The 13,088-nt window shown below is 41.6% G+C and overlaps 1 pseudogene; it reads right to left on the bottom strand.

Annotated features, from left to right (window-relative positions):
• Positions 1-5,450: 5,450 nt before the first annotated feature.
• On the bottom strand, positions 5,451-6,044 carry LOC118997079 (chromobox protein homolog 1-like; annotated as a pseudogene).
• Positions 6,045-13,088: the final 7,044 nt, after the last annotated feature.

The following is a 13,088-nucleotide window of genomic DNA, read 5'->3' as shown; positions in this document are numbered from 1 at the left end:
GACCCATGAGAGGCAACCATACATTGATGTTTCTCTCCCTTTCTCCTAGTCTCTTTCCTTTCCCTCTAAAGAGAAATAAATAAAATCTTTTAAAAAAATCATTCCAGTCAGGAACTGTGGAAGTGCTGAATTTCCTTTTTGTGGTGCTAAGCAGTGACTTTAAAATGGAGAGAAACGAGCCCTGGCTGGTGTAGCTCAGTGGATTGAGTGCGGGCCTGCAAACCACATGATCGTGGTTCGATTCTCAGTCTGGGCACATGCCTGGGTTGCAGGCCAGTTCCCAGCAGGGGACTCACAAGAGGCAGCCATACATTGATATTTCTCTCCTTCTCTTCCCCTCTAAAGATAAAGAAATAAAATATTTAAAAAAATAAAATGGAGAGAAACCAAAGTCCCTACTTCTTTCAGTAGGGACAGATCCACAGGAGGCTTCTAATACTTTCTTGGTCTTTGCACATTTATTTTGACTCCTTAATACAGTTGGTTCTTTCCATCCAACCAAGTGGCATGGGTTTATAGCCTTGTTTGTCGATCCCAAAGAGCTTTTACATACAGCATCCCCTGATCCTTACCATGCCGTGCAGAGGAGCATGCAGATGTTATCTCTGTTTTTCATGAGTCCCAAAGCAGTGCGGTGTTTGCCAGGGTGACACGGTAAGTGAATAGAAGAACCAAAGTGAGTAGTCAGGTCTTCTTATTCCCAGGCCTGTACTCTCTCAGCAATGCACCAAATAATTAGCATTCTCTCTTTTGAGGAAATTCTTGGGTGTATGAACCCTCAAGGGTAAGATGTAAGCCACAATTTTTCTGTAGTGCAAGAGAATTCTATTCAGGAGAGGTTTTCTTTTGTGTGTTTTCATTTTGGCATGGTTAGTTAGAGGAGATAATCGAATGGATTTGGCAAGTTTTACCGAGGAAGACAGGCAAACTTAAAGTATACAGTGGTAGGTAATCGTTAGAGTTATTTAGATTTAATTTTATGTTTGAATGAACTCAGTGCTCACAGCCAGCCCTTTGTACAAAGACTCCTCATTCAAGAGTGGATGCTTTCATCTGTTGGTGGGCTGGATGCAGCTTCATTTGGATTTCGTTACATGTGTACAGATGTGCCTCTATTGCTATTCCATATATTGAGTAACTTGGCTGGCTCTCAGGTTCTTGGGTCACATCCTTTGTCCCTTGATTCTTCGGACACCTCACTTTATTGTCTTCTAGTATCTGGTGATGCTGAGGGGGCTGAATCCCGCCGGAACTTTCTTCCCCTTTGGTAGATGGCCTGCTTGTTTGCTCTGGGTACTTGTGATTTCTTGTTTATCCTTGAATTCAGTAACTCCATTTGAGTGCATGTCAGAGTTGACAGACATCTGGTGGCCTTTTCTGGTTCTCAATGACCTTCAGTATTGACCTTTGACCCGACTGTATTTCTTACTACTTTATTTGTTTTCTTCTTCAACAGTTTGCCCCAGGATTGGCTGTCGGTTATCTGTCCTTCATATTGATCACTTTTTCAATCACTGTCTCACCTCCTTGTCTTTCTTCCATAGTGTTGATTCTAGGCCTCGATGCTTCCAACGTGGCTTTCCCTTCTGTCCTGGTTTTATTTTTTATCTGTTTCTTCCTTAGCTCTGCCAGCTTTCTTCTCTCGTCGTGTTGTCCTGTTTGGCTCCTTATTTCATTGCATTTGGAGGCTGAACGGTGTGGTCTACGTTTTTGTGGTTTTTGAAATCATTCTGTTTCCAGAGTGTGTGTTGACCTGTCTTTCGTTTCTTTCATTCCTTTCCTTTTCTGTTGTCTTGCTCAGTTATTGTTGTACAAGTATCGTGATGGCTTTTCTACTGATTATTTGTCCTTGCATGGGACCAGTTCTGTCTGCCCAGGAAGAGGATGGACAAAGCCTTCTTGAGTCCTCTCTGAAGTGAGAAGTGTTTGAACAATCACCAGGCTGGGTGATCACTTGAAGTGCAAGGCTAGATCTTGATGGGTCCTACCGGTGAGGTGGTTGTTTTGTTTTTCATCCTGCTCTCTAGATATGGGGAAATAGGGAATGAAGCAAAGTCTCCTTGGACCATGTTGTCTGGGAGTCCCTTCCATGGACAGCGTGGGATCCTCTCTCCTGGGGTGGCCAGGTCCCATTGGGGGAAAGGGATTGCCCTTGACTTTTCCCATTTACACTAGATGTCACGCTAGCAAAAGTGCGGAGAGTTTGTCCTTAGGCTCTGCTGGATTCCATGCACAGCAGGTCCTTGAATAACATCGTTTTGTTATAACATTGATGAGATGCCATAGGAACTTAACTCTTGTCTATGTCAATTCACCTGTGGTAAAACTGGTTTTGTTATATATCGTTTCACTTAAGGTCAAAGACCCTATCCTCAACGTTCAGTGAGGACTTCCTGTAGTCAGCGTGTGTGCCATTGGCTCCTGAGTTACTGTTTCTGCCTGCTGCACACAAGTGGTGCACCTGAGATCTCAACCTCCCTTCTTAGGTTTGCTTCTGGACATGTGCTCATTGTTGTATGAGAACTCTGCTTCTCCAGGCTGTCCCCAGTCTTGGTTTTCTACAAGTGAAGTGACAGTCATTGGTAGAGTTCTTTGGAACATACTTGAGAATGGCCCAGCAACTATGGTTTACTTGGAACATTGCAGAATCTTCCTTCGATGAGTCCCCAACTTCACTGTGTCTGTCAGACACTCCCTTGGAGTCTTTGGTATATGGTGGTAGCTTTTATTTGTTTCATGACAGAGAGGTTCTTCCATTTTTAGTTGTGTGTACTGAAGGGCAGGGGCACCGAGGTAAGCATGCATTTATTTGGCCATCTTTCCCGGTGGCCCAGGAGCTTAAAGATTAACTTTGAAGGTAACGTACTTCATAACCGTAATCCATGTTAGTAAGCAGGACTCAATATCACTAGGAGGGAAGAACCATTAGTAGCTTGATCAATACAGGATTTTTGTTTATTGTTCATAGTGGAAAGATAAGTTTTAACTCAGGTCCCTGTTCCATCAGTTACAGACATCAGTACCTTCTGGTTGGGAAGTAAGGGACATTTGACATTTTAGTGAATATAAGATGTTATCAGACACTGAGAGTTACTTAGGAGTTAATTAAATATAATAGCCTGTTTCTAACTAGCACATAATCAGAGTTATCAAGAGAAGTATATGCTATTTTTTATTAACAGTTCACTAGCCAAGTTACCCCACCCAGGGTAGTTACCCTTGTGAGAGCTTTACTATGACATAAGGGTTTGGGGTTTTTTTTTCTTGCCTCTCTTTTCAACCACCCATTTTATAATTTGGTTCATTATAAAAGAAATAGAAATGTTCAACTCCTCATTGGCATTATTTCTGTTATTCATGCACGCGCATGTCGATGATTTGCAGGTCTAGGGCCTGCTATAGAGACACAGGCGGCCATGTTTCAGAAGGACAGGTGGATCACAGGCTGGGGGTTTAATTTGGCCTGTTTGTGGCATCTCCCTTCCTGGTGGCCAGCATATTCTATATTCTACTAGACACACTCTTCTCACCTTCAGGGCCTGGGACGGGGGTGTCAAACTCATTTTCACCGGGGGCCACATCAGCCTCACAGTTGCCTTCAAAGGGCTGAAATGACTTTAGGACTGTATAAGTGTAACTACTCCTTAACTATTAAGGAGTTGAAATTATATTCGGCCCTTTGAAGGCAACCATGAGGCTCATGTGGCCCCCGGTAAAAATGAGTTTGACACCCCTGGCCTAGCACAATGACCAAGGAGTATGAATGACAGCCTGGCTCTCTGTAGTTGGGGACTAATCAAATTCTACTGTACACAGTGCCTCCCCCTAAGATCACAGTGATGTAGTTCCATTTGTTAATTGTTTCTTTTTTTCCTCTTGCCTAAAGACAGAGATCTAAAAAATATTGCTATGACAAATGTCCAAGATTTCACTGCCTATGTTTTCTTTTAGGATGTTTATGCTTTCAAGTCTTACATTTATGTCTTTAATTCATTTTGAGTTTATTCTTGTCTATGGTACAGGGAGGTGGTCTAGTTTCATTTGTTTGCACGTATCTGTCCAATTTCCCCAACAGGATTTATTGAATAGACTGTCTTTACCCCACCATATGTTCTTGCCTTGTTTGTCAAGTAGTAGTTGAATATATAGGCATGTGTTTATTTCTGGACTTTCTATTCTGTTCTGTTGATCTATGTGTCTGCTTTTATGCCAGTACCATGCTGTTTTGGTGACTATGGCCTTGTAGCATAGTTCGGTATGACATAGGATGATACCTCCAACTTTGTTTTTCTTTTTCAGGATAGCTGAGGCTATTCAGGGTTTTTTGTGACTCCATATATATATTTTTTGATTATTCCAGTTCTGCCAAGTATGCCATTGCTATTTTAATAGGAGTTGCATTGACTCTGTACATTGCTTTGTGGGTAGTATGAACATTTTAATAATGTTAATTCTTTCTATCCATGAACATGGTACATGCTTCCATTTATTTGTATCTTCCTCAGTTTCTTCAGTTTACTTCCTTGGTTCATTTTATTCCAGGGTATTTTATTTTTTGGTGCAATTGTAAATGAGATTGTTTTCCTGGTTTCTCCTTCGGTTACTTCATTATTGGTGTATAAAAATGAAACCAGTTTCGCATCCTGCTACTTTAATGAATTCCTTTATCAGTTCTAGTAGTCTTTTGGTGGAGTGTTTAGGATCCACTGTATACAGTATATGTCATCTGCGATTAATGACAGTTTTACTTCTTTCTTTCCAATTTGGATGCCTTCCATTGCTTCTTTCTGTCTGATTGCTGTAGCTAGGACTTCCAATACTATGTTGAATAATAGTGGTAAAAGTGGACATCCCCACTTTGTTCCTGCTCTTGAGGGAAATGCTTGTAGTTTTTGCCCATTGAGTATAATGTTGGCTGTGGGTTTGTCCTATATGGCCTTTATATGGCATCGAGGTATGTTCCCTCCATTCTCCCTTTGCTGAGACTTTGTATCATAAATGGGTGCTGGATTTTATGAAATTCTTTTTCTGCCTCTATTGATATAATCATCTGATTTTTATCCTTCATTGTGTTTATGTGGTGTACCACATTTATTGACTTGTGGATATTGTACCATCCTTGCATTCCAGGTGTAAATCCCACTCGGTCGTGGTGTATGGTCTTTTTAATGTATTGCTAGATTTGGGTTGCTTACATTTTCTTGAGGGTTTTAGCATCTATGTTCATCAGGGATATTGGCCTATAATTTTCTTTCTTCGTAGTGCCTTTATCTGGTTTTGGAATCAGAGTGATGCTGGCCTCATAAGATGAGCTTGGACATCTTTTCAAGCCATCTCCTTGGTATCGAGGCAAGTGCTTGCCTCCCCACTTGACAGAACTCCTTCCCCTCCCCACTTCAAACCCACAGTCAAATGTGACAGGGGCTGGTACTCAGGAGAGTTAATTCATGTCATCTTTTTTTGTTATCATCCTTGCAGGGATAGGAATGTAATTTCAACCTTTCCTCACAGAAGGGTACAACAGCCTGGGGGTACTTGACATTAGCTTCCTTGCCTGAGACCGGGTCAGCCTCATCAGAAGCATTTTTCATTTCATCAGGCAGCGTGAGTTCTCCAGTGGAGTCTGTAGCTCCAATAATCTTCTTGGGCTCCAGACCCCCGGGCAAAGCCCCATGGCTTTTCTGACTTTTCATTTCTTCTTGAGTTTTCCCCTCCCTGTTATCTTCAGAATCAGAGTCAGCTTTGCACTGGCCTCCCTATGATTTATCTGTCTCATGTGCTGTTTTCTGTGACTGTAGACACTCATTAGTGAGGTTGGGCCAATCCAGGTTCTCTTCTACCTCCCATATGTTTCCTTCATCTGAGAATCCCTTCTACTGTACCACTCGACGGTAGAGAACTTTTTCCACCACATATTCCTCTTCCTCTTGTAGCACCTCCTCTACTTTCTTCTTGCCCCCGCCCCACCCCCTACTGTAGTGCCTGCAGCTTTCTTGTGTAAATGGCTCAGAGTAGAGCCCAGGAGCCTGAGGAATCAGTGCCATGCTCATGGTGTGTGGTGTTGGGTGGGCCCGAGGAGTAGCACCCAGAAAAGCAATAAGCCGGGTGGCTGCAGTCGATTCTCTCACCAAAGTGGCACATCACCGTAATCACTATGGCCTTTCATTGTCTCTCTGGCCCACAGAGAACCATGGTGACCTGAGAGGAACCAGCTTTTACAATAACATTTCATTGAAAAACATGGGTTGCTCTTTCCTCCTAAGAGAAATGCAGTTGCAACAGGGTCCACGTGTCTTTGTAGGCCTTCAGAAATCACTAAGTACAGAGTTTCTCCTTACAGCATCTGGGTGATGCTGCTGCAGTTAAAATAGACGCTTGGCAGGAGGAGACCCTCTTTAACACTTCCACGCCCGTGTCAGAGGTGGAGGGAAGGTTTCATCCAGAAGGGTTCCCTCGGGAGTCTCCAGGCTGGCGTGAGCCATGCTTACCTCCCAAAATGAAGGAAAGAAAATAACAACATTGTGGTCATAGAATCCTTAAGAAACCTCTGTTTCTGCCTTTTCTCTGTCCCTAAAACAGGGACATGACTTGCCCATGATCCCAGTGGTAGGGATGTGGGCTGCTACTTGTGACCCAGCTTTCCGTGGTGGTCCTGCTCCCCGGGACAGAGCAGCAAAGCCTTAGTGCACACACCCAGTTCTCTTGTAACACCTGCTTCTCTAGTCACCCTGGGAGGGCAGAGCTAAGTGACGGAGAAAGATAGGCTGCCAGGATGCCTTTAATTCTTCCCTTACGTAGGGCCAATTTGTCACCTTGAAGTCAACCTGTTTGCATATAAATAAAAGTACCTTAGGGCATCCCTACTGAACAACTCCAAACAAATGTCTGGTACAGATTAGTGCCTTCATTGAAAGAAAGCCTGCCTGCCCCTTCCTCCTCGCAGTATTAATAAGTCCCTAACAGGATATGACGTCCTGACTCTGCCTCCTGTCTCCTCCCCCACTGCTGCAGGGGCAGCATGCTCCCCAGTGGGAACTGGTGACTTAGGTCTGGGGTGCAGTCTGCATATATCTTGAAGTTGATAAACATCAGAGCTTGGTGTCTGGAGTCCTGTGGTCTATCCATTTTGAATGGTTGGGATTATATTTTGGGGGGTGGAATTTTTTTGAATGTTAGAGATCTGAGTAGTAGATCTGTGGTAACACTGGATCCAGGAAGTTGACAGTGAAAATAGTATGAACTTAACCTGCAAAACATTTCTCTGTTCTATAAATCTCTCAGTGACATTTGGATTAATCAAGCATAATTAAATGTAGTTAGATTTTTGTCAGATTGTAGTTTGGAATAATATTCATCCTTGGAGAGGCTAATATATTCTGTAGAAATTTTATTAAGCACTTTAGTTAAGCAAACACCAAGAGGAACAAAATCAGCCTCAGGAAGATTAATTACTAACAAAACACAAAGTTTAGTAGATTATGTAAATCATTTAAATTCTGAATACCATGGCTTGAGCTTTAATTTACACAGAGAGGTATTTTGGATTTTTTTCACTTTATATTTTTCAGAAGTACAAAATTATAATTGTAGTGTTTAAAAGTTCTAATCATTTTAGGATTTCATCAAGTTTGCTTATTTTTTTCATGTTATACATTCCAAAAGTGAAGAATTACAGTTGTATTCTTTCCATTGCTGATAATCATTTTAGGATTCCACTAAGTTTGTTTCATTTGTAAGAACTGTATTTTTATTTCTCTGCCTTTAAAGAAGTGATCTTTTAAGAGAAGTATTAGGAGAGAGAATGTATACAAAAGACAGAGCATCCTTCCATGCCTGGCCTTTCAATAATGAAATGAAATTTTTAAAGAAAGGTAAAACATAAGAGTTTAGACTAGAATCACAAAGCTTTTTTATTTTTAGCAATTTCTTTAAGTGGAGAAGTAAAGAGATCAGATTGGTTTTGTATGTTATATTTTTTTGTATTCAAAGAATTACATTTTCACTACCCTTCCACGTCTCAGGGAATAGCCTTTGATAAGAATCCCCATAGAAATTTCTGAAACTCTATCATGATGTGTTCAGATGTGATAGTTCTTGTCTACATTTCTGGAGATAGAGTTTCAAAAGTATTGTCACCTCAGGAATACAAGATTACCCAAGAAATTCGAGCCTCATTTTTATCACCACTCGGATTGCATGGGCTTTAGGCTCTTGTCATGATCAATGACACCTAACTATCCTTTGTTTAGTAGATATAAAAGATGTCTTTCTCACGCATGTCTGAGATTTTCACAGAGAGAAAAATCCTGCGATTTGATTTTCTTTCGTAATTTTGCTTCTTGGCCTTTCAGTGAGGATTCTGCTTCCCATTGGAATAGAATCCTTTCAGGATAATAACACGTCACTTGAAAGAACATTCTATTAAAAGTTTAAGTTTGGCCAACCTAAAAGTGGCCTGCTAACTTGAGTTCTGTACCTAACTTTTGCAAATGGGCTAAACCAGCACAAATGCCAAAGATCATATACACTCTGAGCACTCTGTTGGCAAAGCAAAGGAGTGTCTAACTGTGGTACTTATCACTGGTTGGACAGCTTTGCAGTCCAACTTGGTTGAAAACGGCCACCTTAGAATGGCATGCATATTAAGAACAACAACTACTACTACTACTACTACTACTTCATGTTTTAAAGCATTCTTACCTTGAGATTTTCTTTGAGAGAAATTAAAAAGACTCTGAACATTTCAAAGAGTTGTAACTCATTTTGGCTCTTCGTATACGCTGGGCATCAAAAAGGCTACTAGGGAAGTTCGATACAATTGGAAGTCAAAGCCATTGGCCGTTTAGCCGCCCATGCTAAGTGTAGTGCAGGGGAGTTTGCAAAGACAGGTGGGATGAGTATGGATTGTTCTATTGTTGTTTATAATACATCACGGCACCCCTGTCTTATCAATTCCATTTTCTTTCTGCTATTTGAATGTTTATAATCTTGGGAAACCTCAGTCTATGTTTTAAAAGGTACTATATTTACATTAAGAACTGGTTTATGCCTCTGTCTAAAACACTGCTGAGTTTAGTATCCCACATCTTTAATTGGGACAAATGTTTTAGAATAATTACAGTAAAAGCCAATAACTACAGGGATCTGAAACCAATAGACACTACCTCCCAGTGAAGAAGGGCCAGACTTCGAGGCTTTGCTTGCCGAGCGCAAGAAGGCGACAGATTTTGCCTGGCTGTTGTAACAAGCATAAACGGTACAGCGGAAAGGGCTCTCCAAGATCATCCATGCTCCTCTTTTCTCTACCTGCCTTTGCAGCTTCTTCTGGGAGAAGAATCCCATATAATCCTTAAGTTTCTTGCTTCTCACTTTTAAAAGTCCTTGTTACAGTTGGCATGTGAACTTGCCCAGTCAATTGTGCAGATACTTAAAATTCTTTCAGACTAGACCAAACTAAATGTATTTTGACTCAGTAGACAACCAAGGCAAGATTTATGTAGAAAATGTCAAGTACCAAGTGTTTTAAAAATTTAAGTGGACTTCATTCTGTGTGGGAGGAATTGGGTTATACTGCGTCTGTGTTTGTTTCTGTTATGTTCGTTGTTACAATTAGCATGCTCTCTTCTCATGCTGAACTTCTCAAAACCAGAACTGAAGGCTACACTCCAATTAAAACCCAGAGCTGTGTTTGAGTCTATTCTGCATGACATGATACAGGTTTCAGAAGAACAGAACCTACTACTGTAGCATCCAGCTAACCGTAACCTGTGCAGAGTTCTTGGTCTTAGAGTCATTTGACATTGTGATTCCTGCTTCAGGTTTATATACACATCATGCCATCTGTTGCTCTAAGTTCACATCCCCACAAAAGTACACAAGTACTGGGAACTTCAATATTTCCCAGACTCAGAATACAAGTTGTGAATACTTGAGAAATGCTTGAACCAAATAAGAAAAGTCAAGGTGGAGTAAAATACACCATGGGGAACACATCTAACCCTGCATTTAAATGTAAAGTTACTTGCTTGGCCGATTTTTCATCATAGCTCCTTAACTCAAAAGCAGATTCTTAACTGGGAACGAGAACAGATTTGACAAGAGAAGAATATGAACTCATGTATGAAATACAAGTTCATTACAATGTTTGTACCCATAAGTCCAACTCTGACCTGGTTCACGTTGTGCACCTGTCAGCTTAATTACAGTGATGAATGTATGCTCCTGTCCACTGCTCATGCGCTGTCTTGTGGTTCATAGAGTGAAGCCCGGCCACCCCCCGTGCCAGGCACTGTTTTGTGGCCTGGCTGGTCCACACTGTCACAAGTAAAGGATGACTTTGGTTTGAGCTCGTTTGTTGCTCCACATTCTGTGGAGAAAAGTGTTGCCGTGATTGTTGGAAAAACATGACCAGAGAAGTGTGTGACTCAGATATGTTCTCCGTAAGTTGGGGAGCCACCTGCAGTGTATTGCGTCATAGCCAAATGAGTCCTGCAGCACGCGGACAATTCTGTATCACAGTCATCAAACAATAAAATGGCAGTTGTGATTCACTGTGCTTCAGTGTGGTCATTTCCTGAGCTCTGGTCAATAGTCCATCCCTCTCACCTGTAAGATTTGCCTTCTACTCAGCCGGTTTCCGAAATTCAATACGTGACCAAACACCTTTGCAAGTTACTGGGAATGGACAAAAGATCCTGAAATTCTTATGATCAGTCAAAGGGAAAATAAGGTTATTTGGATTCTCTGTAGCAAGGAACATTGAGCTGACCTTTCTGGGGAATATCCTATTGGCAAAATAAAGGAGCTGTTTAATGGTAAACTATTACAGTGGTATTTTTCAAGATACGGTCTGTGGATCAGGGAAGAGGGACCATATGATATATTGTCCAAGCCAGGACACCTTTGACAGTGAGAAAGAGCACTTGATGCTGTAAATCAGACTGTCCTGGACAAATTGGCTTTGGCCATTGACCAGGTACACCAGAGTTACCGGAAATGCTGGTTATATCCACACTCCTGGGCTCTGCCTCTGCTCTGCTGATTCTGATTCTCTGGGTGGGGACCTAGGAACTGATACTGTAACAAATACCCTGGTGACATACTTTAAAAAGTGTAAGTTGCAAACTGCTGCTGTATGGCATAGGCGGAAGATAAACTTGAAATTTTTAATGAAAGGGCTATTGGTTCCATGTTCTTTTCTGTGGAACTGGTGCCACACCAACCCCAGAACTCGGCGCCCCCAAAGACACATGGCTGTAGCTATGTGCTCCCTGAGTAAGAGATGTAGTCTTCGTGTTACCTTCCGATGTGTGACTGTTGTTACTCTTTTACTAAACCTTCAGTGGCGAATGGCTGTCTTTAAAATTTGATATAACTTTAGTTATAACACCCATATAACTACTGTCTTGTATGTTTATCACTAAAACACACACACACACACACACAAGAAAACAAAATTTGAGGCAAGAAACTTGGGTTTATACGATTCTTGGGTGGTGCTAATGTCGGGAAACCAACACCTTTGCCTTGGTTCTGCTACCAGCTGGCTGTTAACTGTGCCCTAGTTTCCTCATCAATAACATGAGGGAATTGAGCCCTGGCTGGTGTGGCTCAATTGGCTGGAGCACCATTCCCATCACTGAAAGGCTGTGGGTTTAATTCCTGGTCAGAGCACATGCCTAGGTTGTAGGTTCAGTCCCAAGACTGGCCACGCACAATCCCCAGTCCATTGTACAGGATGCAACCGATTGATGCTTCCCTCTTGCATTAATGTTTCTCTCTCTTCCTTCCTCTCTCCTTTCATCTGGTTCTAAAAGCAAAGAAAAAGTGTCCTGAGGTGAATATAAAAAAATAAAATGAGGGAGTTGACTGCATGGTTCCAAGGTTCCCTCCAGGTCTGATGTTTTATAGCCCTCTTTAGGCACGCTCTCTCTGGAGCAAGCCAGTGTCTTTCCCTACTTCCTCCTCTTCCCCCCAGGCAAGTTACCTTGACCTTTCTCTCTGCTAAGCTTTAAGAGCCCTTCATTTGACGTTTTACCTTATTTCCTGAGCCCATGCAGCCCAGCTGGGTCACCTTTTGTACCTCTATGACCTTCTACGTAAACTTATAATTGGAAAAAAATATTAAAAAATTTAAAGCACAAAACCTAAAATTCCTAGTCAACTGTTTTCGTGTTGTGATGTATTTTTCCCAAAGAATACAAAACCAATGACTCTTGCAAGTGACAGTGGTTTTAGTTAGAATTTTTAAATTATCCATCTGCATTTCACCAAAAGTCAATGCTATGCTAGCACAGCATTCACAACTGGGGAGTAGTGTTATGGTAGCAGCCACTCCTGCCCTGATTGGAAATTCCAAAAGTAAGCACAGTTTAGCCTCATAAAGAGACCCTCCAACTCAAGAGTTTGCGCCTCCATGAAGCTGCTGCAGAGCATTGCACTTTAGTATATTTTCTCTTCTGTGTCCTTCATTTCAAATTCTTTCCAATGACTTAGCAATGCATGTTTACAAATGATTATCTGCGGATATTGTCAGCTGTTCGCTTCCCAATTACACATAGATGTGCTCTTTGACCACAGAGTAAATTCTGAGGCATCACGTAGGAGGGTTTCTGTAGACGGTGTCCACCACTAGAACTCTGTGATGGTGAGAATGTTCTCTGTGCTGTATAATACAGTTGTCACTAGCCAGCAGAACACTTAAAATGTGGCTAGTTCAACTGGAGAACTGATTTTTAATCGAATGCGTTAATGAAAATTTATTGACAAATAGCTACTTGGGGCTAATGGGTACCATTTTGGACAGTGTGGCTATACACAGCCGTTACATTCTGTTGCAGCTTTTTAAGTTAACATTGAGCATCCGCTTTTACCTGTCACTGGGCTGGCTGCTTAACAGTGCTTTTATCATTTCTAGGTGTTGGTCTTAAGTGAATCCTTTGCCCTCTGCCCACTGATGACACTTTCATCAACATAATACTCTCTCAGGATAAGAAAATAACAAAATGATATTTAGACATTTTTCTCTCCTAGTTGCACGGCAGATCAATTCTTACCTTTGTTATAAAAGGCACTGATTGTCACCCTCT

Source organism: Sturnira hondurensis, unplaced genomic scaffold (genome assembly GCF_014824575.4).
Source record: "Sturnira hondurensis isolate 20B ecotype Veracruz unplaced genomic scaffold, ASM1482457v3 Scaffold0012467, whole genome shotgun sequence".
Classification (NCBI taxonomy): Eukaryota; Metazoa; Chordata; class Mammalia; order Chiroptera; family Phyllostomidae; genus Sturnira; species Sturnira hondurensis.
The sequence above is the reverse complement of the archived record's forward strand: the minus strand, read 5'-3'. Positions and strand labels throughout refer to the sequence as shown.